Here is a 27,956-nt window from a genome sequence, read left to right on the forward strand (position 1 = left end):
CATTATTAGTTGATCACTGACATTCCCACCCTTTTTTGGCAAGGTATACAATGTGCTCACACATTTATAACAGGTTTACACCTAACATATGTATGGACTATTCTATGAACATCTGTTTGTGAATGCCAGCATGTTCCCTGTCTTTAGTCACTCATTGGTGCATGTAATTTAGAAAATTTAGCCCTCGGGATTTTCCACATGAGTGACTGAAGAGCAAACAGAAAGGGTGGGGGGGGTTGTTTGTTTTTGTTTTTTTTTTTAAAAGAAACCATTGCTACCATTCATCCACTTAATGTGATTCCACTACTTTGTGCTCTGCTGGGTTATGTTATAGGTCCTTCTAACATCCATTCAGATAAACTATTTGAGAATTAGTTTGGGTAACCTAGTTGGGCTCCAGTTCAGCACCTATGTACTTACCTAACTTTAACCACATGCATAGTCCCACTGAAATAATTGCTTAGCATCTTTTCATGTCTAGTACATCTCTGATGTGCAATCCAGAAATCCAGGATCTGCAGTATAGGTGGTTAGAATGTTCATCTAACTTTAGGGGTTCATGTGATCCAGCTTTTGGCTATGTTATTCTTCTGGGCCTGATCTACTGAGAAAGTGAATCCATTACAGCTCCTGATTATGGGACCCTATCTCAGCTATAGATGCTTATGCTTTTACTTCTGGAGATCCTTGATTTAATACCCAGTGCCAGTCACAATGGTGGTTGTCATGTTATAGTGGTGTCAATTAAGTGTGTGTGGAGGGGAGGCAAAGTTCCTCCCCCCCAGTTTTCCACTGCTGAGAGTTCTATAAGCCGCCCAGCCAATGAGCCATGGCCCGACCACTTTCAAGTCCTGTACTAAATCAGTATGGCTGCTGCTGTAGCAGCCCAGAGAATCGCTCCAGCTGTGTGGTCACACCACCACTGAAATCTGACCCAGGTGCCCCTGCATACAGACAGGGCCGGCTGGGCCAAGTATCTGTGAGTAGCATTGCGACCTGGTGCACGGGGTTGTAACACCACTGAAATTTCACCTATCCACCCACCTCTGTCCAGATGGAGGGGAAGCTGAGCCAAATGGTGTTGTGACCTGGAGCACACGGAGTCTGTAACTGTACAGCGGAGCACATGGGAGTCTGCTGAGAACTTGACTCCTGGGGGCACTGGCTCATGCACTGTGTGAGTAAGAGGGAAGGGGTGGCAGGAAATTAGTGGGGATTGGAACAGGGTCCCTGCTAGAGGGTGGGAGGAACTGGAGTTTGTCCCCTCACCCTAAGAAATATCTGAATTGGTGTCACTATTATGTTAGCACACACGGACATCAAGATCACTGATCAAATTTCATGGATGCAATGTGTACAATACCACTCTGCAAATCCATAGGCCTCTGAGGTAGAGGACTTATGTTTAGCTGACACTAGCTGGTCAGTAAGTGAAACTATGAATACACTGAGCTTTATTCAGTGATAAAATGGGATTCATACATTATTCATCTAATATTATTTGCCCACTGATAGAGCTGGCTGAATAATGGCAAAAAGTATTTGCTAGTAATTTATTCAAAGTAAAATGCCAAAATTCATTGGATGAATTATTCACAATGAATAATCTGACCAGCCCTATCAGCGTAGCGTTTATTCTCTATTGAACACTAGAACTGAGCTAAGAACTGATTGGTTTTGGTACACTGGGAGGTCTGGAGAAAAAAATTAGTTAGAACCAAAACTATAATTATTAGGACTTTTCAGTGAATTGAAGAAGTTGGGAACATTTTGTTTCAGGTCAAACAAAACGTTTTGCTTTCAGATAGGGATTTTTAATCTTTTTAATTACAAACAAAGCAAATGAAATGAAAGGAGGAGGCACCCTCCTCCAATCCCATAGCTTAGTGGTTCAGCCACTCAGCTGGGATGTGGGAGAGCTAGGTTTGAATCCCAGCTTTGGAGCTGGGTCTTGAACCCAGGTCTTCCCTTTCCCAGGTGAGTGCCCTGTCCTCAGGCTATTTGCTATTCTGGGGTGAGTTTTCCTCAGTTTCTCCCCTTGAAGCTGTTACACTTTATATTAAAATATTTTGGAGCAGGGACTGGCACCATCGTCTCCCTTGTCGCAGGTGAGTGCCTTAGCCACCAGGCTATGGAGTCTCTCTCTCTGGCCCAATGACTATTTGTGTATTTTATACAGAGTGGAACAGCTTTGCAGTCGATATTAAGTGAGTCCCACACTAGAATACCCTATAGCCTGGGGGCTGGGGCTACTCCCCAGGGAGCAGAAAAACCCACATTCAAGTCCCTGCTCCCCAGACAGGCCCTATGGTTTCCCTCCTCCCAGCTGAGCAGGGATTTGCACCTGTTTTTCCCCCACAGTGAAAATCCTTGTTTAAAAACTCTCCCCTCTCTGACCCCATATTGGCCACTGTGACATGGTCTTGCTTGAGGCACAAGGAGTTCTAAGACTGGCTATGATGAAACTCCTAAAGAACATTTAAAAGTGGCTCTCTTGTGTACCAAGTAGACTAATAAAAGAGGAGAGGGAAGAATTTTCACTGAGCCTCTAAGAGAACCTTTAAGAACTTTTGCATATTTAATTTCTTAGCTGCAAACAGTACAGGAATGAAGGAAAAGACTTTGAGCCAGAGACAAAATACTAAAGAGCATTTTAAGTGCTTTTCCTCCCCACCCTACTCCTTTTTGGTGATTTATGTTGGTTAACGTATTTTAAAACTAATCAAGGAAAATGAAAGATCTAAAGGCAGTTTCAAAGAGGCAACTAATACAGGTCACTACCAACAACACTGTCTCGCCACTTTAAACAGGATGGTCATTTAACTTATTAGAGCAATAGTGGCATATAACACCTTCTTAACCTGAAGGAGCCCAAAGCATTTGCAGATTACTTGAATTCATTTTTTAATTGTTACACTTACCAAATACTGTGTAATTAACTGGAGAGCCAAGACTTCAGTCAAGGCTGACTCCCCACTCTGCCACGCCGAGTGCAGGAGGTGGGGGCTCGCACAGATTCTAAAAATTAATACTTGTTGCTCCAGTCTTGTATTAAATGCCCAAGGTTACAGCTTGTCTCTGACCTTGGCTTGGTAAATGCTGCCACCACCCAAATGCAAAAAACCCCCTTTGAACCCAGGAAGGAGTGCTTGGGAATTCCTCACTGGGGGGTACCCTGAAGCCCTTTCACACTCCCTCTGGGGAAGAGCTGAGAAAGAAAACAAAGGAAATTAGCTGTGGCGACCAGCTAATCAAGTAGCATGCACAAACCTCTTAAGACACCAAAAATCCAATCCTGTTCTTAAAAAAGGTAAATTTTATTAAAAACAAAAAGGAAAAAAAATACATCTGGAACTTAGGCTTTTTGCTAGATCTTAAAAGAAACAATTACAAAAATTAAGCACCCAAAACAGCTTTCTTGGGGGTTCAGCTTAAAGGTTGCAAGCAAACAAAAGCATCAGGGGTTAGCACAGAGGAGATCCACAAGCCAAAATAAGAAATAAACCTGATAGAGTCTAAGTAAACATTCCCTATCTAAATTATTTCTTTTAGGTATGGAAGATACTTTTTCATACCTGGTTCAAACCTTTCACAGCACTTCTGCTTATAGCATTGCTGGCCCATGTCTCTGCAGCCCAGAGAACCACAGACAAAGAGAAAGTTTCTTTTCCCATTTTAAAAAGTTCTAGCTTTCCCATTGGGTCTTTTGGTCAGGTACGCACTTTTTTTTTCTTTATCTGGGGGACTTTTTAACCCTTTACAGGTAAAGCAAGTAAAGAACAGCTACCAAGAGGGATTTTGCAGCTAACTGGCTGGCTGGGTGTCCATCAAAGGGAGCTACCCTCCCCCCACTTTATTTATCACAACTTCTGTCACAAATATAAAGGGAAGGGTAAACCCCTTTAAAATCCCTCCTGGCCAGGGGAAAGCTCCTCTCACCTGTAAACGGCTAAGAAGCTAAAGGTAACCTCACTGGCACCTGACCAAAATGACCAATGAGGAGACAAGATACTTTCAAAAGCTGGGAGGAGGGAGAGAAAAAAAGGGTCTGTGTGTCTGTCTATATTCTGTCTTTGCCGGGGATAGACCAGGAATGGAGTCTTAGAACTTTTAGTAAGTAATCTAGCTAGGTACGTGTTAGATTATGATTTCTTTAAATGGCTGAGAAAAGAATTGTGCTGAATTGAATAACTATTTCTGTCTGTGTATCTTTTTTGTAACTTAAGGTTTTGCCTAGAGGGGTTCTCTATGTTTTGAATCTAATTACCCTGTAAGGTATCTACCATCCTGATTTTACAGGGGGGATTTCTTATTTCTAATTACTTCTATTTTTATTAAAAGTCTTCTTGTAAGAAAACTGAATGCTTTTTCATTGTTCTCAGATCCAAGGGTTTGGGTCTGTGGTCACCTATGCAAATTGGTGAGGCTTTTTATCCAACATTTCCCAGGAAAGGGGGGGTGCAAGTGTTGGGAGGATTGTTCATTGTTCTTAGGATCCAAGGGTCTGGGTCTGTAGTCACCTAGGCAAATTGGTGAGGCTTTTTACCAAACCTTGTCCAGAAAGTGGGGTGCAAGGTTTTGGGAAGTATTTTGGGGGGAAAGACGTGTCCAAACAGCTCTTCTCCAGTAACCAGTATTTGTTTGGTGGTGGTAGCGGCCAATCCAAGGACAAAGGGTGGAATATTTTGTACCTTGGGGAAGTTTTGACCTAAGCTGGTAAAGATAAGCTTAGGAGGTTTTTCATGCAGGTCCCCACATCTGTACCCTAGAGTTCAGAGTGGGGGAGGAACCTTGACAACTTCCAATCAAACATTTAAATTACCCAGATTTTATGTTCTGAATTTCAGTGTAATTTGAATTTCAGTGTAATTTTTGACATTGCAGTGACATTCCTGAAAGACCTGATTAGCAATATTCCATTTTCAGCTGAAATGGGAGCTGTGGGGTCAGTTGAGTTTGTAAAAGCTGGATTCCATGAGCAGGGAAAGCAAATTCCTGGTGTCTCCTAACTGCAGAGCATTAGAACTGCAGATTACTGGCACACTGGTAATGTGGTTTCTCTCGTAGTTGGACCTATTTTGGGTGTGAAATAAGGGGGCACTCGCAGGAATGTTTCATTTCTTTACCAAAAAAAAATCGTGGTAATGCATAATGCATAGGACAGTCTGATGCTACACCCTGATTCTTCATAGAAATATTATAACATGAATATGACATAACTAAGTTATATTTGATGGAAGATGGCTCTTGTGAGATATCATTGGATAGGTTATGATTTACCAAATATGATTATCCTATTTCTATGCATGTATCATTGCTGTGTCTGAAGTTGGGAATATAAGCTCTGTATCAATTGCAAAAGTATTTGCAGCTGGAAAACGCCCACCAGACAGTAAGCAATTAGCCTCAAAGGGTGATTAGGAAGAACAATAAGAATTCATATCTGGGGCGGGGGAGGGCAAAAGCTGTGAAAATCCCCCTCCACATTGAGGGAGGGGGTGATATTTATGATCTTGCACTGTACAGATCTCTTTCTACAGCGCAAGACAATATTATTTTGGATTTACACCCCAAAGGAGGTATGCACATGAGTGCGGGGTAAATCCCTGAGCTGAATCCTACAACACACAGCTGTGTCTGCAGTCTGTCCGCAGCTGGATGTGGCTTTACCTGTGTGTGTGCTAGAGAAGACTCAAGAGCCTGGCACAGCAAGGACAAGGTGAGGAAGCCCAGGCTGGTGGAACGGGTAGGCTCAGTGGGACCCCAGCACATCCAGTGCCATCCCGGACCTGGGAGGATCCAACCTCTCACAGACAGTACGTGTTTTGCTCTGGTATGGTGTGATTCTGTGTTTGGATGTGATGGTCAAATGAGGAGAAGTTTTTCTAGCAAGATATACCAGATCTGTTCAAAAATGAAATAAGTAGCGTTTTTTTTTTGAGAGAGAAAAAAACTCATTGTGACATTCCCCTGGTGTTATTTGGACCGGTAATCTGCTAGGTCACTCCAATCCTGAACTCTGGGAGCCAACCTTACCCTGCTCGGCTGTGAGAACCCCCACGCCTGCTCAGCTGTGAGAATCCCTACTCCTGTTCACGCACAACCTCTAGCATGTAAGCTGCTCCCAGCTAAGTGAGTGAGCACTTTTGGCCAGCCGCTGCTCGTATTGTGCAACTGAATGACACTAGCTAATATCTCTGGTCCCAAACACAACCCTAGGAACCTCTGTCTGGACGCTGCAAGCTTATATGAGTTCGTCAATTTAACAAAGAAATTGATATGTACAAGGCTTGTTATCCCAAGGGGAGTCTCTGACACGCTTCAAACCAAATGCACTGCTTCAGGTAGAATAAACAAATTTATTAACTACAAAAGATAGATATTAAGTGATTATAAGTCAAAGCAGAAGTCGTCAGATTTGGTCAAATGAAATAAAAGCAAAATGCATTCTAAGCTGATCTTAACACTTTCAGTGCCCTTACAAACTTAGATGCTTCTCACCACAAGCTGGCTGGTTGCCGTTCAGCCAGGCTCTCCCCTGTGATCAATGCTTCAGTCGCTTGATGGAGGTGGAAGAGAGAGAGAGTGTGGCAAACGCCTCTCCCTTTTATCATGTCTTTTCTTCCCTCTTGGTTTTGGCCCCCCCCTTCAGAGTCAGGTGAGCATTACCTTATCGTAGTCCCACACTGACCAAGGGGCGGAGGGTGACTCACTCGAGAGTCCAACAGATTCTTTGTTGCTGCCTAAGACAGTATCCTTTGTTCCTGTGAGGCTGGGCTGGGTTTGTCCCATACATGCCCTGATGCGGTGTGAACTGCCCCTCTGCTCCTGGAGAGTTTTGCCTGGGCATGTTTTAAGCCATGAGGACACACTTTCAGCCTCTTAACTATATACATGAAATTACAACCTCTAACGTTACTATAACAACAATGCATCATGAGCCTTCCGAAGACACCCAATGTGACAAATTTTGCATTGGATACCACACAATTATATTATAAGGATGAACATGGGGGTGCAGGGTGTTTCCCCGAGGTACAGAGTGTCACAGTCCTCTCTAAATTTAAAATACAGTACACTAAGGTGCCTTCTTCTGGGTAATTTGGGAATTTAGGGTGACATATCTGAGCCAAGGCAAGCTCAAATATAAATTCAAACATCGTTTACTTGATCCAAACTCAGAAACTTGTTGGTGCTCCTAGGAGAGGGTCCTAAAGTGCTGGATGCTCCTTGACAAAGTTGTGAAGCTTTATCTTCCATTCATAAACTCAGAGATTTGAGGTTCAGTAAGCTGGAAAATAGCCAGTTCAAGTGACTTCGGATTTTATCTTCTCTTCACTCACCCTAATTTAAAATGTTGACTCTTTAAAATGAACTGTCTTTGAGGTTTTTTCCTTATCTAGGGGTACCTCCCAGTTGTTAGGAAATAGTTGGCTTGTTAGTTCTGAGTGTGATCGCTGAATAGTTTCAATAATTCACTAAAAAGACACTCTATATATTCACTCATTGCTCTCCTCTTTTGTATTTTCATGGGTTTTTTTTACTCTTCAGATGACTTTTTTCCATCTGTCAAGGTTCCTTCCCCACTCGGAACTCTAGGGTACAGATGTGGTGACCTGCATGAAAACATCCTAAGCTTATTTTTACCAACTTAGGTTAAAACTTCCCCAAAGTACAAACTATTTTACCTTTTCCCTTGGACTTTATTGCTGCCACCACCAAGCGTCTAGCAGATATATAACCGGGAAAGAGCCTGCTTGGAAACGTCTTTCCCCCAAAAATCCTCCCCAAAACCTACACCCCCTTTCCTGGGGAAGGCTTGATAAAAATCCTCACCAATTTGCATAGGTGAACACAGACCCAAACCCTTGGATCTTAAGAACAATGAAAAAGCAATCAGGTTCTTAAAAGAAGAATTTTAATAGAAGAAAAAGTAAAAGAATCACCTCTGTAAAATCAGGATGGTAAATACCTTATAGGGTAATTAGATTCAAAACATAGAGAATCCCTCCAGGCAAAACCTTAAGTTACAAAAAGACACAAAAACAGGAATATCCATTCCATTCAGCACAACTATTTTTCTCAGCCATTTAAACAAAACAGAATCTAACGCATATCTAGCTAGATTACTTACTAAGTTCTAAGACTCCATTCCTGTTCTGTTCCCAGCAAAAGCATCACACATACAGAGAGCCTTTGTTTCTCCCCCCCTCCAGCTTTTGAAAGTATCCTGTCTCCTCATTGGTCATTTTGGTCAGGTGCCAGCGAGGTTATCCTAGCTTCTTAACCCTTTACAGGTGAAAGGGCTTTTCCTCTGGCCAGGAGAGATTTTAAAGTGTTTACCCTTCCCTTTATATTTATGACACCATCTTTTAATTCTCCCCATTGATTTTAAGTTTTTCCCAGGCTCATAACCTGAGGATGCATATATATATATAAAGCCATTTTGTTTGCTAGGTTTTGTTTTCCAGTCTGCCTTAAAAATCTGCCAAATTTGTCAAATCTGGAATGTCACATCACTTCTCTTTTTTTAAGTTCAGGATTCCCTGGCAAATGAAAGGCCGTTAATTTGCTTTTCCATTTGTGCTAAGATCACAATGTCATCCATAATTCAAAACCCATTGTCAAGCTTGAATCACATCCCACCTCCAGTTATAGTTCCTTTCCATTTCAATAAGTACATACTTCCGAACTAACAACACATTTGTAGCTTTGCTTCATTAGGATTCAGTACGAAAATCTAGGGTATATCCTTTCTTCGATGCATGTATGTTAGCCCTCCCCTTTAATGGGAGTTGCATGTTCACATCAAGAGCAGACTATACAGTACCTCTCAAATCCAATTTCCATGCCTAGAGGCAACAGGGTTCCAGGAATCACTGTATAACAATTTAAACATCCTGAGAATAGGTTTCAGGATTTACCATAATAACCAGAAACCAGCCCAATCAAATGTTTGTCAATAAATATTTCTCATATTATTATTTTCCATACGGTAGCACCTTGATACCATAAGCAAAACTGCTTGGCACAGTACATACACATAGTAAGAGACAGTTGTTGTCTCAAAGGGCTTCCAACCTAAACAGACAAGACAGACAAATAGTAGGAGAAAGGAAGGATGATTATTCTCATTTTAGAGATGAGGGATAGATTGTCTTTTGCACTCAGGCACCATTAAGTTACTCCAGTGGCATAAAGGGAGAGGGGGGATTAAATGTAGTTCAGCACTGTAAAATGGCATTACAGTAAGAGTAGAGTGACATAAAAAGGCCTTGGTGTAAATGAGAATCTGCCCCTCTGCACACCATCTGTAAACTGGGAATAATGCACTGAGTTGTGTAAAGGGGACTTAGCCAGAAAGGGGAAATGGCTTGCACATAGTCACACAGGAAGTCTCTGGCAGAGCTAGGAGTTGGATCCAGATCTCCTTAGTCCCCGAGCTAGGCTTTAACCACAAGACCGTCTCTCCACCATTGATATTTTGGGTGTGAAGTTAGGTGGAGCAACAAAATAATTCAAAATAATCTGCTTAATAGGAAGTTTTTTAAACTAGTAAAATACAAGCAAGGAAAGTTTCTGCACATACACAGAGGCCATCAAAATGACTTGAAAAACCACATAGCCCTGTCAAGTCCTTTCTTTTTCCACATGGGGAAGATGAAATTTGTGACATTTCATTATTAATTTAAAAATGGCTGGTGGAAGACAAGAGAAAATCACAGATTCCAAGGCTAGAAGGAACCGTTTTGAGCATCTTGTCTCCTCTCCTACGTAATAAAAGTTCTAGAAAGCCCCAGAACTTTCCCCAAACAATTCCTAGAACACATATTTTAGAAAAACATTCAATCTTGATTTAAAAATAGTTAGTGATGGAGAATCCACCATGACCCTTGATAAATTGTTCTAATGGCTAATTACTCCCGCCATTAAAAAATTAAACCTCATTTCTGGTCTGAATTTGTCTAGCTTCAACTTCCAGCCACATCATGGGATTTAATTTTAATTTTTCACTTTTGTGGTGGGCTTCTCTCTGGAACATCTGACCCTGCCTTGGCATAGCAACTTGGAAATCAACAAACAATGCCCACCGCTAAAGCCCAGCACATTGTTGCTGCTTTTAAAAGAAGCAGGAAATGGGAATGCTCTAAGGAGTTGGTGGCAGCACGAGGGGGCAGCAGGTGCTGGTGAACAAGGAAGACAGGATCCTGCCGCAGCAGGTTAAGAAGATCTGCAGTGAATGTGGCCAACTATCCCTATTTTTAAGTATTATTTAAAGCCCCAGCTTCTGGAGTTAAGTGATTACAGGAGAATCTCAACTTTCATCATGAAAAAGTTTGTTTTCTAGACCTCAGAGTTATGGAGAAAAGGTTGAATATATTAAATGAATGCACCCTAAGGGCTCAGAAAATAAATAAGAGAACCTATCGTGGGTTGTTTTTTTTTTGTTTTTTTTTTAAATCTCATGATTTTGGGGGCCTGATTCCATTATTTTTTTAACATTTGGGTTTCACAATACCATGAAGATTTCATGCCAAAAACCATGATCCCAGTCTCCCCATAGGAGGAAGATGGGGGGCACAGAGTGTTGATGGGGAGATCAAAACAGATTAGTGAGCTAAAATGGACTTACCAAGCTGTGTCACCAGGACTCATTCTAACATTTGAAACAGCTGCCATTTTGGAAAAAATCAACTTGGCACAAAATTATTCCCTTTTTCTCCCTTGCTCCCCCAAATTACACTGGTCCCAGATCCAGGGTTGGCTCTAGTCAGTCTTGGACCAGTGATGGAGTAAAATTTAGTATCTTGTTAGCTATCTGGACCAGAAATGATAACTCAGAGTCATAGTATTGTAGGACTGGAAGGAACCTAGTCCAGTCCCCTGCACTCATGGCAGGACTAAGTATTATCTAGACCATCCCTGACATGTGTTTGTCTAACCAGCTCTTAAAAATCTCCCATGGTGGAGATTCCACAACCTCCCTAGGCACTTTGTTCCAGTGCTTAACCACCCTGACAGTTAGGAAGTTTTTCCTAATGTCCAACCTAAACCTCCCTTGCTGCAATTTAAGCCCATTGCTTCTTGTCCTATCTTCAGAGGTTAAGGAGAACAATTTTTCTCCCTCCCCCTTGTAACAACCTTTTATGTACTTAAATCTGTTATCATATCCCCCCTCAGTCTTCTCTTCTCCAGACTACACAAACTCAATTTTTCAATCTTTCCTCATAGGTCATGTTTTCTAGACCTTTAATAACTTTTATTGCTCTTCTCTGGACTTTCTCCAATTTGTCCACATCTTTCCTGTGGCACCCAGAGCTGGACACAGTACTGCAGTTGAGGCCTAATCAGCACGGATTAGAGCAAAAGAATTATTTCTTGTGTCTTGCTTACACCACTCCTGCTAATACATCCTAGAATTATGTTTGCTTTTTTGCAGCAGTGTTACAGTGCTCACTCATATTTAGCTTGTGATCCACCATAAACCCCAGATCCCTTTCAACAGTATTCCTTTCTTGGTAGTCATTTCTCATTTTGTATATGTGCAACTGATTGTTCCTTCCTAAGTGGAGTACTTTGCATTTGTCCTTATTGAATTTCATTCTGTTTACTTCAGATCATTTCTCCAGTTTGTCCAGATCATGTTGAATTTTAATCCTATCCTCCCAAGAACTTGCAACCCTTCCCAGCTTGGTATCTTCTGCAAACTTTGTAACTCTCTGTGCCATTATCTAAATAGCATAATGCTATTGGGACGCTGGGCACCCTACCAATGGTACACAGTACATTTGCTGTCAGTCCTTGAAAATCCAAGGAATTGTATTTTAAATCATAACATTTTTATGCATAGAGAAATTATTTTGATTGGTTTCAGAAGGGTTAAAATGTCTGTTTTTTCTTTCTTTCAAAGATCTGCAGTTGAAATGATGGTTCTTCCCTTTTACAGGCAGAGGGATACAGAAAAGTAGTCCCAGTAGCATTTTTTAAGTTTTATAAAATATTTTCAAATAGTTTTTCTATAAATTATATGGTATATACAGAATACACAATGGTATGGTTTGATTCAAAATTTTTGCCAGCACTGTCCTTAGGTGATCTGTAAATCTCAGTAATAGCCAAAAAAAGTCATTATCCTACACCTCTTTGTGCATAGGTGCCGACACCGTGGGTGCTCCAGGGCTGGAGCACCCCTGGGAAAAAATTGGTGGGTGCTTTGCACCCACCAGCAGCTCCCCACTCTGCCTCTGCCTCCTCTGTGAGCACGCTGCGTCCCGCTTCTCCCCCTAGCTCCCAGCGCTTGCGCCGCAAAACAGCTGTTTTGCGTGGCAAGCACTGGGAGGGAGGGAGAAGGAGGGGGAATGCAGCGCGCTCGAAGAAGAGGCGGGGCCAGAGTGGGGATTTGGGGAAGGGGTCCAATACGGGAAGGGAGGGGGCGTAGTTGGGGCCGGGACTTTGGGGAAGGATTGGAATGGGTTGGGGTAGGGATGGGAGAGGGGTGGGGCGGGGGGCACAAGCACCCACTGGTGCTGAGGAAAGTTGGCGCCTATGTCTCTGTGTAATGTACCATTATCTATAGTGTGTGTGTTTATGTGTGTAAATAAATAAAGGCAAACACAAAATCTCTGGTTAATCATGTTAAATCTCTCTGACATCACTTATAATCTGTAGAACAAAATGAGCATCCTGTCACTAATATATTAGCCACTAAAATAGACTTAAAACCAATTTTAAAATTACAAAAATTACAATGATCAAATTCATATAAGCAGTAGTTAACCATTACTGGTGGATGTGATTTAAAGTGCCTGTTAATTTAACTAGAGCAGTAGCATGTTTTTATTATTTAATCTAACAAATTACAGCCTCTTCTTTGTTTCCTAAAGAGCCTCTTTAGCTATAGGCAGGGATGATCCTAATTAGCTTGATTCTTTAAGAATCATTGTTCCTCCATGGAGGACTTGTCATAGTAACAGTTACATAGGTGTAACAGACTATGGCTACATTCATCCCCACTAAGGATCAAACCCCGGGCGTTCATCACCAAAAGCGCAGATTCTTTCTATTTGATCTAAAGAAAAATTCCCTTATCTGTGGGGTAGTTGCAATCTATACAGTTGCTAGAATCAGCTGCTAGAAGGAGATGATTGCATTCACTGACTCAGCATAAGTGCTAAGGCAGTGGTTCTCAACTAGGGGTCTTCTTCCAGGGAGTACATCAGCTCATCTAGATCAATGTTTCTGAACCAGGGGGTCACAGGACAGATTTAGGGGGGTTGCAATTGCAGGGCTGGCATCAGGGGGTGGCAAGTAGGGCAATTGCCCGGGGCCTCACACCACAGGGGTCCCAGTTTAGCTAAGTTACATGCTTCAGCCCCATGCAGCGGGACTTGGGCTTCAGGGATACAGTAGTCTGGAAAGGTTGAGAACTACTGTGCTAAGGTATTGAACCACGTTGTCTTTCATCTAAAATTAGTACAGACATCATCTCTGGTGTCCAATGTGCTATGGCAGAGTGATCTCTGTGGTGGGAATCAGAAGGGTCATGAGTTTAAATCCTGACTTGGTATTGACTTGGTGTATATCCTTAGGGAAATAATTTCATTTTTCTGTCTCAGTTACCCTGTCTGTAAAATGGGGACAAAAATACTTTATGCACCTAACTCATAGGGATGTTATGAGGATTAGTTAGTTAAAATGTGTACAGGGCTCTGTACTTGAACTATATAATGCTTAGTATTATTTTTCTATTATGCTAGTTTCTATAACTCATGTCAGAGTGATATCATAGTACTCTCACACTGGTGAGAAATGCCCCCCTGTCCTGTACAGCGTTAGGGGAGAAGACTCCTTCTGCAAGGGTCTCAGGATCTTTGGCTTCGAAGGATATAGTTGCTTGCACTATGCATCATGGCTCCCCCACAGTATTGGAAGGGACCACAGTAGGTAGCAGAGTAGACAGGGCAACAGGGAAGGCACAAAGTGTGCTGTGGCCTTATCAAAAGACCCTGACACCCTGCTATCAGGGAACTCCCACTTCTCACGCTAGCTGTGGGAGGAGATGAAAACTCGCCAAGGGAACAAGAAACTGAGGAGAGTTCAGTGGAGGGGGGAAATGAAGATATGGGGAAGGGGTAGAGGGAAGGAGTTCAGGAGTGGGGAAATAGGTCCAGAAGAAACTCAGGATGGGGAGCTTAGCAGGGAGGGGTTGGGTTGGGAAAAGAACCTGGCAGAACAGGGGACAGAGATGGGGTGGGGATGAAGAGTCTATTTTTAGGAAGGCATGGATTGCTGAATGGAATCTATCCATGGAATGTTCAGGCACCAGGGAGGAAAATCTGTGAGAGAAAGTGGGCCTGGAATTTTTTGAGGGGCAGTGATTTAATAGGCAAGATTAGTGGAGCGTGAGCTATTTGAATTTTGTTCAATTAAGCAATAGGTCACGGAAAACAGTAATACATCACAAGGTACATTTTGAGGAATTGAGACAACAGAGCTTTTCTGTACTGGAATCATTAAGCATGGAGAAAGGCAAGACGAAGGTTCAGCTCTTTTGGTATAATATACTGGAGGAGTGTGGGTGGCCATGTCTCCCTCTAGTGGTCAACTGAAAAAAAAGGATAAAGAGTCTGCTGCCATTGACAACTAATGGAGTTACTACTTAACCTTAGCTATCGGTGCTGATCACTCCAGGTTTTGTCCATACTAATAATGTGTATACATATGGTGAAAGGAGGGTTGTTAAAGTGTTTCCAGATTAAGGAATTCAGGATTTGCCCAGCATATTAAAATGCAAGTGATTGCAGTTCAATTGAAATTTAAAAAAAAAAAACAACAACCCAAGGAACCAGAAGCAATAATTGTCGCTTTGTGAGTCGGTGATCAAAGATCTGAGAGTCAAAATGAACATACACTGGAAATGGAGCAGCTAGGAAACCAAACAGATATACACACAGTTAATATATGTAGGCAGAGCCAGCCCTAGGTTTTGTCTGGACCTACAAGACATGGACTCGGGAAGACTTCCATAATCTACATTACATATTTTGTAGGCAGAAAGTGGTAACACTAGGAGAGTTTAGAAACTGGGTAATGCATTAGTGTCAGTCTTAGGGAGAAGGGGAGTACAATAGAACCTCAGAATTACGAACACTTTGGGAATGGAGGTTGTTCATAACTCTGAAATGTTTGTAACTCTGAACAAAACATTATAGTTGTTCTTTCAAAAGCTTACAACTGAACATTGACTTAATACAGTATTGAAACTTTAAAAGCTGCATTTTTGTTCTGCATAGTAACCATATTAATTTAAATGAAACAAGCACAGAAACATTTCCTTATCTTGACAATCTTTTTTTTTAAAACTTTCCCCTTTTATTTTTTTTTAGTAGTTTACTTTTAACACAGTACTGCACTTATTTGCCCCCCTCTTTTTTTTGTCTCTGCTTCTGTCTGATTGCCTACTTCTGGTTCCAAATGAGGGGTGTGGTTGACCGGTCAGTTCATAACTCTGAGGTTCTACTGTATTATCACTGTGATACCATGGAGATTTAGACCTCTCCAAATGATTTTTCATGGTGTGTGATTGATGGTGAGAAGGTGGAGGTCCAAACTATATGCTGGAAAGAGCTGCTGATGGAGCAGAACTTGCAAAAAACACAGGGCCCTGTGTGGTCAGACTAGTCAGTTTTGCTTGCTAGCAAAGTTAAGAGTAGAACTGGCCAAAATTTGGGGATTTGGTATTTACAAATTTGCTTTAGTTCCAATTCTGAATAAACTCAAATTTACTGAAATTTCCACACAAACTTGAGAAACTCCAAAAATTTCATTTCTGAAGAAATGGAATATGGTGTTCCTGAAACAAAGCGTGAACATGACATTCTGCCTGAATGACAAAGTGGCTGAAATAATATCTTTTTATTGGACCAACTTCTGTTGGTGAGAGGAACAAGCTGTCAAGCTACACAGAGCTCTTCCTCAGCTCTGGGAAATGTGCCCCAAGCATCACAGCTAAATACAAGATGGCAGAGATCGTTTTGCATAGTTAGCACATATTCTAAGTCAAGGTGGAGTGGCCTATTAACAGCTCTGCAGTCGCAGGACAAAAAAAGGTGAGTTAGTGGCTTACAGATTATTTTAATAAGTCATAAATCCAATGTCTTTGTTCAGTCCATGATTTTTAGTGTCTAGCAGAGTTATAAATTTAAGCTCCCAGGCTCGTCATTTGAAAGTGTCGTGCAGGTTTCATTTGTGATAAGGACTGATAGGTCAGATATAGAGTGATCGCTTTGTGAAAAGTGTTCATCCACAGGTGATAGGGTGTTTTTTGTCTTTTATCATTTTTCTGTGTGAGTTCATTTGAGAGCGTAGTGATTGTCTGGTTTCACCCATACAGTTGTTGTTTGGGGCATTTAGTGCACTGGATAAGATATACCACATGTTGTGATAGGCATGTGTAGGATCCATGGATCTTGAAAGGTGTGTTGTGGGGAGTGTTGATCATTGTAACAGTGGAGGTATGTCTGCAGGTTTTGCATCTGTTGCTCTGACAGGGTCTGGTGCCACTTTGGGTATGTCTGTGCTACCAAATTATGTTGACCTAATTTACGTCCATGCACAGCCATTGCAGTAAATAAATTGCTTTTACATATCCACACTATGCTGCTTGTGTTGTTGGTGCACATCCTCACCGGGAGCGCTTGCACCGATTTAACTGTCAGTGTGAGGCAGTGTGGGATGACTTCTGAAAGGCAGCAACAGTCGATGTAAGCAACGCAGTGTCTACTCATCAACATTGCCTCTATGCATCTCATGGAAGTGGAGTTAAGTCAGTGTATGGGCAAGTTACGTCAGTGGCAGTGACATTTTAGAATAGACGCTTATAGTTAGGTTGACGTAAGCTGCCTTATGTCAACCTAACTCTGTAGTTTCAGAGTAACAGCCGTGTTAGTCTGTATTCGCAAAAAGAAAAGGAGTACTTGTGGCACCTTAGAGACTAACCAATTTATTTGAGCATAAGCTTTCGTGAGTGAGCTGTAGCTCACGAAAGCTTATGCTCAAATAAATTGGTTAGTCTCTAAGGTGCCACAAGTACTCCTTTTCTTTTAACTCTGTAGTGTAGACCAGGGCTTTGAGTTGGTGTGTCCTGGTCTTTGAGGAGTTTACTTCTGATGATTAGCTTGGAGACATTGGGGGATTGTTTGAAGGCCAGAAATGGGGGTTCAGGAAAGATTTCTTTCAGCATGGGGTCCCCATTGAGTAAGGGTTGTAGTTGCTTGATACCCTGCGTGGGTTCCAGTGTAGGGTAGAAGGTGAGAACTAGGGATGTGCAGTCAGAGGGGGTTTTACTTCTGTATTGAAGCACGTTCTCTCAGGGTATTTGGGTGTTCCATGGTACAATTCCTTCTCTGGTGGAGTGTCCTTGTTTGGTGAAGGTGGTTTTAAGTGTGTTAAGGAGTATATCCCGGTCCTTTTCCTCAGAGCATATTCTGTGTATCTGAGTGCCTGGCTGTAGATAACAGATTTCTTGGTGCATTTGGGGTGGACCTGTGATCCATGCGTTTCTTGTTTATGATTGTCTGTAGGGTTTCACTGTTGAAGCTGATCGCTATGTCCAGGAAGTTGATGCTAGTGTGGGAGTCTTTCAAAGAGAGTTTAATGGAGGGATGGTGAATAGCAACTGACATGCACATTAATTTCACACTAGCAGGCTCCCTGCTGAGGTTCAGGGAGCTTAGCAGCCCTGGAGAGTCCTGGCTTCAGAAGAAGGAGGTCTAATAATCCATGAATACATGAGAGGTGAAATTAATAATGATTCTACAATGGTGAGCTACTTAACCACTTTTGGAATTTGGACTTTAACAAGAAAAAGATGTAAATTAAGCTCTGAGCAACTAAGAAATAAAGGAAAGTGTATAAATATAGCTAAAGTGCAAGTAAGAGACTACTTGAAAAATTGGAACATATGTCAGCAGATCTGCCTAAAATGCATACAAGAATCTTAAATCAATTAATTTATCAATCATAAATTATTTAGTCAATAAGTGTTGAGAAATCCTGAAGAACAGGGGAAGTATCATAAGACTGGAAAAGAGCAGATAGTACATCTGAAAATATAATAGACGTGTAGTCTAGCTCTTTAAACTGACTAGAGAGAGAGAGAATTAGTTTACAGCTGCATCCCTCGGAAACAGTGTGGATTGGACCTAACAATTAATTTCCATGAAGGTGTTGGGAAGTTCCACTAGTTTTAGCCTCTGATGGCCAGAAGCTGGGAGTGTATGACAGGGGATGGATCACTCAGTGATTGCCTGTTCCTTCTGAAGTACTTGGCATTGGCCACTGTCAGAAGATAGGATACTGGGTTAGATGGGCCATTGGTCTGACCCAATATGGCCATTCTGAAGTTAGTTTTCTGGGTTCAGGTAGAAATGTATCTGAATATTTAGCATCATGGACTCTAGCTCAAAATTTTAAGTGGTATTAAGTGATATTAAGGTCAGAAGGGACCATTATGATCATCTAGTCTGACCTCCTGCACAATGCAGGCCACAGAATCTCACCCACCCACTCCTGTGATAAACCTCTCACCTATGTCTGAGCTATTGAAGTCCTCAAATCGTGGTTTAAAGACTTCAAGGAGCAGAGAATCCTCCAGCAAGTGACCCGTGCCCCATGCTACAGAGGAAGCAATCTGCCCTGGAGGAAAATTCCTTCCCGACCCCAAATGTGGCGATCAGCTGAACCCTGAGCATATGGGCAAGATTCACCAGCCAGACACCCAGGAAAGAATTCTCTGTAGTAACTCAGATCCCACCCAATCTAACATCCCATCACAGGCCATTGGGCCTATTTACCATGAATATTTAAAGATCAATTAATTGCCAGAATCATGTTATCCCATCATACCATCTCCTCCATAAACTTACCGAGTTTAATCTTAAAGCCAGACAGGTCTTTTGCTCCCACTGCTTCCCTTGGAAGGCTATTCCAAAACTTCACTCCTCTGATGGTTAGAAACCTTCATCTAATTTCAAGTCTAAACTTCCCAATGACCAGTTTATATCTATTTGTTCTTGTGTCCACATTGCAACTGAGCTTAAATAATTCCTCTCCCTCTCCGGTATTTATCCCTCTGATATATTTCTTGAGAGCAATCATATCTCCCCTCAACCTTCTTTTGGTTAGGCTAAACAAGCCAAGCTCCTTGAGTCTCCTTTCATAAGACAGGTTTCCCATTCCTTGGATCATCCTAGTAGCCTTCTCTGTACCTGTTGCAGTTTGAATTCATCCTTCTTAAACATGGGAGACCAGAACTGCACACAGTATTCCAGATGAGGTCTCACCAGTACCTTGTATAACGGTACTAACACCTCCTTATCTCGACTGGAAATACCTCACCTGATGCATCCCCAGGCCGCATTAGGTTTTTTCACGGCCATATCACATTGGCAGCTCATAGTCATCCTGTGATCAATCAATACTCCAAGGTCCTTCTCCTCCTCCGTTACTTCTAATTGATGCGTCCCCAGCTTATAACTAAAAATCTTGTTATTAATCCCTAAATGCATGACCTTACACTTCTCACTATTAAATTTCATCCTATTACTATTACTCCAGTTTACAAGGTCATCCAGATCTTCCTGTATGATATCCCAGTCTCTCTCTAAATTGGCAATACCTCCCAGCTTTGTATCATCCGCAAACTTTATTAGCACACTCCCACTTTTTGTGCCGAGGTCAGTAATAAAAAAATTAAATAAGATTGGTCCCAAAACTGATCCTTGAGGAACTCCACTGGTAACCTCCCTCCAGCGTGACAGTTCACTTTTCAGTATGACCCGCTGTAGTCTCCCTGTTAACCAATTCCTTATCCACCTTTCAATTTTCATATTGATCCCCATCTTTTCCAATTTAACTAATAATTCCCCATGTGGCTTGGTATCAGATGCCTTACTGAAATCTAGGTAAATTAGATCTACTGCATTTCCTTTGTCTAAAAAAATCTGTCACTTTCTCAAGGAAGGAGATCAGGTTGGTTTGGCACGATCTACCTTTTGTAAAACCATGTTGTATTTTGTCCCATTTACCATTGACCTCAATGTCCTTAACTACTTTCTCTTTCAAAATTTTTTCCAAGACCTTGCATAGTACAGATGTCAAACTAACAGGCCTGTAGTTACCCGAATCACTTTTTTTCCCTTTCTTAAAAATAGGAACTATGTTAGCTTTTCTCCAATCATACAGTACAACCCCTGAGTTTACAGATTCATTAAAAATTCTTGATAATGGGCTTGCAATTTCATGTGCCAATTCCTTTAATATTCTTGGATGAAGATTCTCTGGGCCCCCCGATTTAGTCCCATTAAACTGTTCGAATTTTGCTTCTACCTCAGATATGGTAATATCTACCTCCATATCCTCATTCCCATTTGTCATGCTACCATTATCCCTAAGATCCTCATTAGCCTCATTAAAGACTGAGGCAAAGTATTTGTGTAGATATTGGGCCATGCCTAGATTATCCTTAACCTCCACTCCATCCTCAGTGTTTAGCGGTCCCACTTCTTCTTTCTTTGTTTTCTTCTTATTTATATGGCCTTACAGAACCTTTTACTATTGGTTTTAATTCCCCTTGCAAGGTCCAACTCTACTTGACTTTTAGCCTGTCTCACTTTATCCCTACATGTTCTGACCTCAATTAGGCAGCTTTCCTTGCTGATCCCTCCCATCTCCCACTCCCTGTATGCTTTCTGCCTTTTCTTAATCACCTCTCTGAGATGCTTGCTCATCCAGCTTGGTCTACAACTCCTGCCTATGAATTTTTTCCCCTTTCTTGGGATGCAGGCTTCCGATAGCTTCTGCAGCTTTGACTTAAAGTAATCCCAGGCCTCCTCTGCCTTTAGATCCATAAGTTCTTCAGTCCAATCCACTTCCCTAACTAATTTCCTTAATTTTTGAAAGTCAGCCCTTTTGAAATCAAAAACCCTAGTTGCAGATTTATTTTTGTTAATCCTTCCGTTCAGTTTGAATTAGCTCATGATCACTTGAACCAAGATTGTCCCCTACAACCATTTCTTCTATGAGGTCCTCACTACTCACCAAAACCAAATCTAAAATGGCATCCCCTCTAGTCGGTTCAGCAACTACTTGATGAAGGAATCCATTAGCTATTGAATCTAGGAAAATCTGAGCCCTATTATTATTATTACTAGCACTCGTGCTCCAGTCTATATCTGGGAAGTTAGTCTCCCATGATCATGCAGTTTCCATTAGTATTTACTTCATTAAAAACATTAAAAAGGGCTCGATCCATATCCAGATTAGATCCCGGCAGTCTATAGCACACCCCAAGCACTATCACAGAGGAGGCTCTAGTAGTTTTCTTCCCCAGTGTGATTTTTGCCCAGACGGACTCTGTCTTATCCATTCCATGGCTTCTTATTTCTTTACATTCTACCTCCTCATTGATATATAATGCTACTCCACCACCTTTACCTTTATTTCTGTCTTTCCTAAACAGCGCACACCCTTCAATACCTGTAGTCCAGTCATGACTACTATTCCACCATGTTTTTGTTATCCCTGTAATATCTGGTTTCACTTCCTGCACCAGTAGCTCTAGTTCCTTCATTTTGTTACCTAGGCTCCTTGCATTGGTGTACAAACATCTTAATTTTTGCTGTTTGGCCTCGCTTACATTCTGTACCCGATTAGGCATGGTCATTCTATAGCCAGTATGACCTATTAGACTGGTATCCACACTGCCCTTCCTCCTTATGTCCATTCTCCTACCCACGGCTGTATCCTTTCTTACTTTGTTTTCTTCCCTCTCAATGCTAAAATCCGGCATGGAGATTACCTGGACATCTCCCAACCATCTCCCCCAAATTCCTAGTTTAAAGCTCTCTTAATCAGTTGTGCCAGCCTCCATCCTAGAAGTCTATTTCCTTCCCTACTCAGATGAAGTCCATCCCAAGAGAACTGTCCTCTGTCCATGAATGCCTCCCAGTGGCCATACATCCCAAAGCCCTCCTTATAGCACCACTGCCTAAGCCATCTGTTGATAGTCATAATCTTGTCACACCTTTGTTGCCCTTCTCTAGGAACAGGCAGAATCCCACTAAAGATCACCTGAGCCTCGATTTCCTTAAGCGTCTTCCCCAGCCTAGCGTAGTCTCCCTTGATACGTTCCAGCGAGAATCTACCAGTGTCATTTGTTCTCATATGAAGGTTAATTAGGGGATTCTTTCCCGCTCCCTTTAGGATCCTTTTCAACCTCAGCTCTACATCCTGTATCTTAGCACCTGGAAGACAGCACACCCTTCTATTCTCTGGATCAGCTCTGGTTACAGTCCTGTCTGTTCTTCTCAGTAAAGAGTCCCTGATCACGTAGACCTGCCTTTTCCTGGTGACTGTGCTATTCTCCAGTCTATCCCCTATTCCCTCTGGCTGCAAGTTCTGTCTATTCCTATTCTCCCTTGTAATCCTCTTCAACCCATCCTGTATCCTCCTGGGACTCATATTTGGTGTAGTCTCCATTGACTCTTCCCCTTTTCCTATAGGACTAGCTGCTCTTCTCTTCTTCCTTGCCCTTCCACCTTCAGTGACCACCTGCTGAGCCCCTTCTTCATTTTCCCTGGGCTGCTGTGGGTGCTGGGCTATTCAACAAAGGTGTGCACTCTCACTGACGTTTTCCTGCTGCTGCTTTTGAGCATGGCATGGGAGTTTGTAGCAGTGGAGCAGCTACCCTCGCTTAGAACCTGCATCTGAAATAGTGATGCTATTAACAGCCATGAGTGTCACACTGGAGCAGGCTGGAGATAGTAAATTTATTCTACTTTTATTTAATTCTCATTTTGAAGTGGGGCAGAGTCACTGCTAATACTTGTAAGAGGGCAAACATAGTTTCTGTAGTGGGTTAGTGATGGTCCCTCTCCCCTTTGAGTCAGTGGGAGGCCACTCCACCTCACTATGTCACTGGGCGTTGCCCACCGTCAGGGAATTAGCAGAGCACTGCACAGACTGTGGCTCTGGCCTGTAATCAGGGCAGAGCAGCAAAGGAGTGTCTGAGCCCAGGCCCTCTGTTAGGGCGGGGTAACACAGTCTATGCCCCTGGCTTGTAATCAGAGCAGAGCAGCAAAGGGGTTGGGTGTCCTAGCTCCAGAGGACAGTTGACAAACACAGCCCTAGAGAGGCCTAGAGAGGTGAAGCTGCCATCCCAGGGGTGGGATGGCAGGGGGCCAGGACCTGGACCCACCCAACTCCACCAAGTCACAGGCCAGGGCCCCGACAGTGGCGGAGTGGTCTGCCACTGCGTCAGTGGGGAATCCAGCCAAAACACGCTGAACAGGTCTCCAGCAGCAATGCAGCCAGACTGGGGTCAGCTGCCCCTAGGCCACTTCCTACATTCCCCTTGGGGTGTACATGGATCCGTGGGGGTCCTCCATTTCATCGAGGTAGAAGGTCAATGGCAGTCCCAGCAACTCCTCAGTGCCTTGGTCAGCAGGTGGCTTCAGCGGCTCTGGCCAGCCCTCAGCTTGCCGAGGCTCCGCTACTGTCTCCTAGCTTGGGAATGAGCAGGAGGCGTCTGTTTCCTCTGACGGTGGCAGCACAACTGAGATACAGAACCCCCACTTCCTGTCCCGTCTCCTGAGTTTCAGTGGGAGGGGCAACCATGGCCTGGCTTTGCCCACCTGAGTTCAAAGAATGGCCCTTCCCCTACTGGCTCAGTGGGAGGCCTCTCCGCCTCACTACAGTTTCGTATCGCAAAATAGTCACATTTTCACACAGTAGCCATGCATATATTGTCAGTTCACATAGTGTAGTGCTTTAAGTTCCCACTCCAGCTTTACCAGATTTTAGTCATTCTTTGGATAAAAGGATGAGCTTTATCTAATAGTTTGAGAGACAATGCAGCAAGGAATAAATATCCACTATCCTCCCCAGCTAGCAGTACTGTCAATGTTTTCCCTAAGCTTAATGCTGTTCATTGGACTTCCAGCTGTGTTGCTTGATGAAACCCTGCTGTTTTAAAGGGCTTCCTTTCTACCTTTCTTAATGTTCATTTCATACAGAATTTGTGACTAGCTTGTAAACCAAGCCTGAATGCTTCTGGCACATTGAGCTCATGCTGCCTTCAGCTGATAGTTCAATTTTCCCCCCACCCCAACACTAATTGTTTGTGTTCTTCTGTTTCTTTTCTGCTCCCGTTGGATCATCTTTTTTTTTTGACAACCGTTGCATCAGTGGTGCTAGCAACAAAGTTAGCTAGTTATGATAGCAATAGCTGCAAATAAAAGCAGCAAATGATTCATCCTTCCCTATAGTAAAAATGTCTTGAAAATTACACTCTTCTTTTGTAGTGTTTTTCTTATTCCTGTTTATCCTTTTCTGTCAGATTTCATGCTGTGGATATAAATGTGAGGCACATTTTTATAATTTTTTTCCATGATTGTGACAGCATCCTTGGTATTATCAGATAGTGATTCACAGTTTGGCATTGTTGGAAAATAATTGTGTTAGCCCTTTTTGTGCTAAATATCATTCCCTCAATGATTCACTTGGGTGAATTGTGTGTTATGTGCTGTCCTTCCTTATGTATCTTAACATATATCACTAGCTTATATGCCATCTTATAAATATGTGGTCATTTTTGTCCTTTATGTTGACATGCTGAATTTTCTCACTGCACATGTAACAAATGTTGGTCAGTAGCACTGATCAGTACCAAATTCCTGTTTAAAAGAAACTGCCACCCTTCAGGACAGAAGGAATTATAAAGGGCCAGGCCTCTGTGTGACTTGGTAGGTTTTATTTTCTAAATGTAAGTAAGTCAGTGGGCCATCCAGTCACTTGATAAGGAATAGTTAAGTCCAGGATGGTTAATAGGAAAGCTGGTTTCATGAAAGCCCTTAGATGTTCATAATGAATGGGAATCTCTTCAGGACTGTCTCTGCACTGATGCCATCTTCCTGTAATCACAAAGCATGAGTTGATTATTTCTCACCTCCAGACTGAAAATTGACCAGGAAATCTGCTTCTTGGTAATACATAAAGGTAAAATGCTAGTGGATGACCTTCCTGTAATTCTTTCTTGCACGCTTATTGACTTGACATCAGCCCATAGTTTGAACCACTATTTTGGCCATATGCTGAGTACTACTATATCTGGCATCACCAGGTTGTGCTGTTACATATAGTCTTCCAAGTTCCTTTTCTTAGTGTATGAGCAAGTTTTAAGTCTTGAAAGAAATGTTTGTGATTGTGCTAGGTTTTAGTTATATAAGGTTCTGTGTAGAGGGAGCTGTGTGAGCAGCTGGAGAGTTTGATTTGTGCCCTGGGTTCTCATTTAGAGTAATTTTTCAAGGCAGAGTTGCTCCCTGTGAACCAGGCATCTATGTTGCACAGAGATTCCTTGATAGAAGTGATTGCCCAGCATTCTGTTTGTGACCACCTCTGTTCCAGGACTCATGTATATGTATAAATAAAGCAAGTTACATTTCAAATATAGCCAGACTCCATGTCACTGATTTCTCCTCCACTGGGAAGCCAACCTGCAAGGCTCCAGACATCTGCTTCTGCTCAGCAGAGGGATGATGCTGGTGTCATAACAGGAGACTGGCATCAGAAGAATGAACAACAATAAAAAGCCAACATTTTCCTTGCCTACTGCTGGCTGCAGAATTCTATCCTGTAGGGGTTTGTTTTGTTTTGTTTTGTTTTGTTTTGTTTTACTCTAGTTCATGGAGGGACCCGTCATAATGTTTTTGGGAGAGACCTAAATGCAAAATGATATTAATATAATCATTATAACTTATTTTTTAAGTTGTTAAAACTTGTTTGCACCTTTACCGAATATTAAGATAAAGCTACAAGTATGTTATATCCAGGATGCTTGGAAATATAACAATCCATATGTTTAGTTAGTTATGATTACAAAATGTTAGAGCTCATCAAAGATGTTCCAGAAGTTTTCTGCTTCTATCTTCCAAAGACAAGAAAACATGAAGAAGAAAAACATGTACAATGTTCCTTTCATAAGTAGAAGCCTAATTGTAAAAAGGAATGTAGAGCCATAAATGTAAGTTGTTAAAGTGGGCTTATCCCAACCCTTTTCTTTTCAAACAAACTTGAAACCCGAGTTTAAATACACATAAAGGATTCAAGAAATATCCTTATTGAAATTGATTTCCTTTGTAAACACTGTCTAATGGCTTCATTCTTTAAACTTGGAAAACATTTATGGTGGGCAGTGTTTACAGAAGATATTGATTACTTCCAGCTAATGTTTCCACTTTAAGGTGAAAACTTTTTGTTATTTCTCAGATGCTTAAGATAAGCATAAGTTTCTTTTAAAATGTATATTTGTAAGTATTTTATATTAAATGCAAGCCTTTATGTAATAACTGCCTGATATCATTGTCATTAGATGCTAAACTATACTAGTGTAAGAAGTCATTTAAGTATAGAATATTGATATTAATGGGGAATTAATTAATTACTGGCAGTACACAAGCAAATCCTCATTTAACTCAGGAAGATAAGAAAATCATTGTTCCAAAAATTGCCATGTAGAGTCAACAACTTAAGCTAAAGACTTTTAAAAAGTTATTTAATTGTAAAAGACTATTTTGAGAACCATAGGAAGAACAGAAGTATTTGGACTTTTTGAAAACAGAATTTCATTTCCTGTCAAACTTTAATAAAAATGAAAGAGTACACCAGAGTGGATGTGACCAAGGTGGATGTAGGTTGCTTGAGCTCTGAATCCACCCACGGGGAATCCCCACACATCATTCCCTAAAGACCACCATCCAACCCCCAAAAATATTGTGGCTGATTACCAAACCCCCCAAGATGCATTTTCCTCTCCCAATTGGAAAGCACCGAAAAAACAGAGGAGATGTGTCTCCATCTCTTCTACAAGCAGAATGCCTGAGCCTGAGCCTGATGGAATGCAGCTGATGGCTGTACTACAGCAGGTTGCTGCAGATATTGTTGAAATTAAATTGACAGTTTCCACCCTAAAGAGCACCATGACTGTAATTCAGAGTGCACTACACCCTCTATCCAGACAGCTGGGTGAAGCAGAACACAGAATTTTTGAAGTGGAAGATGATTTCAAAGAGAACAAATTACAGGTTATGAAGAACTGTAATGATATTAGAACTTTGTGAACTTCCTGAAGTTTACCACTAAGGAGCTTATATTGCTGAAATCCAGAGGAAAAAAGGAGCTGTTATGGAGAGAACCAGCAATTAAAATACTACTCTTTCAATGTTATACCTGTGATGTGATTGCAATGAGGGCAGCTTTTAACCAAGCAAAAAAACTGGTCAGGGAGATGGACATGAAGTATTTTATTAAATACCGACCAATACTCCATATTAAGAGTGGTGAGATCATAGTATCATTCATTTCCCCTCAGGACGCAGAAAAATACCTCAAAAATCTGCTAATTCCTCCCTTACAAGAGGAGACACCTATGGAATGATCCAACCATACTGAATTTATGTACTGCTCTCTGAGATCCAACAAGGTTGTGCTAAACAAGTTGATGGGTGCTAGTGAATCTTGATATGTTAGTTCCTTTTTGGCTCCTGGGGCTGTCAGGATCCAATGCACATTGGAAAACATAATCGCAACTATACATAAAATGATGGGGTCTAAATTAGCTGCTACCACTCAAGAAAGAGATCTTGGAGTCATTGTAGATAGTTCTCTGAAAACATCCACTCAGTGTGCAGCAGCAGTCAAAAAAGCGAACAGAATGTTGGAAGTCATTAAGAAAGGGATATATAATAAGACAGAAAATATCATATTGCCTCTATATAAATCCATGGTACGCCCACATCTTGAATACTGCATGCAGATGTGGTCACCCCATCTCAAAAAAGATATACTGGAATTGAAAAAGGTTCAGAAAAGGGCAACAAAAATGATTACAGGTATGGAAC

General features: G+C 41.8%; 1 protein-coding gene across 2 annotated transcripts in view; it reads left to right on the plus strand.

Moving 5' to 3' along the window:
- Nucleotides 1-27,956, plus strand: part of STK32B (serine/threonine kinase 32B) — a 263,300-nt gene that overhangs the window by 98,531 nt on the left and 136,813 nt on the right. The window lies entirely within an intron of this gene.

This window comes from Natator depressus, chromosome 4 (assembly GCF_965152275.1).
Source record: "Natator depressus isolate rNatDep1 chromosome 4, rNatDep2.hap1, whole genome shotgun sequence".
Taxonomy (NCBI): domain Eukaryota; kingdom Metazoa; phylum Chordata; order Testudines; family Cheloniidae; genus Natator; species Natator depressus.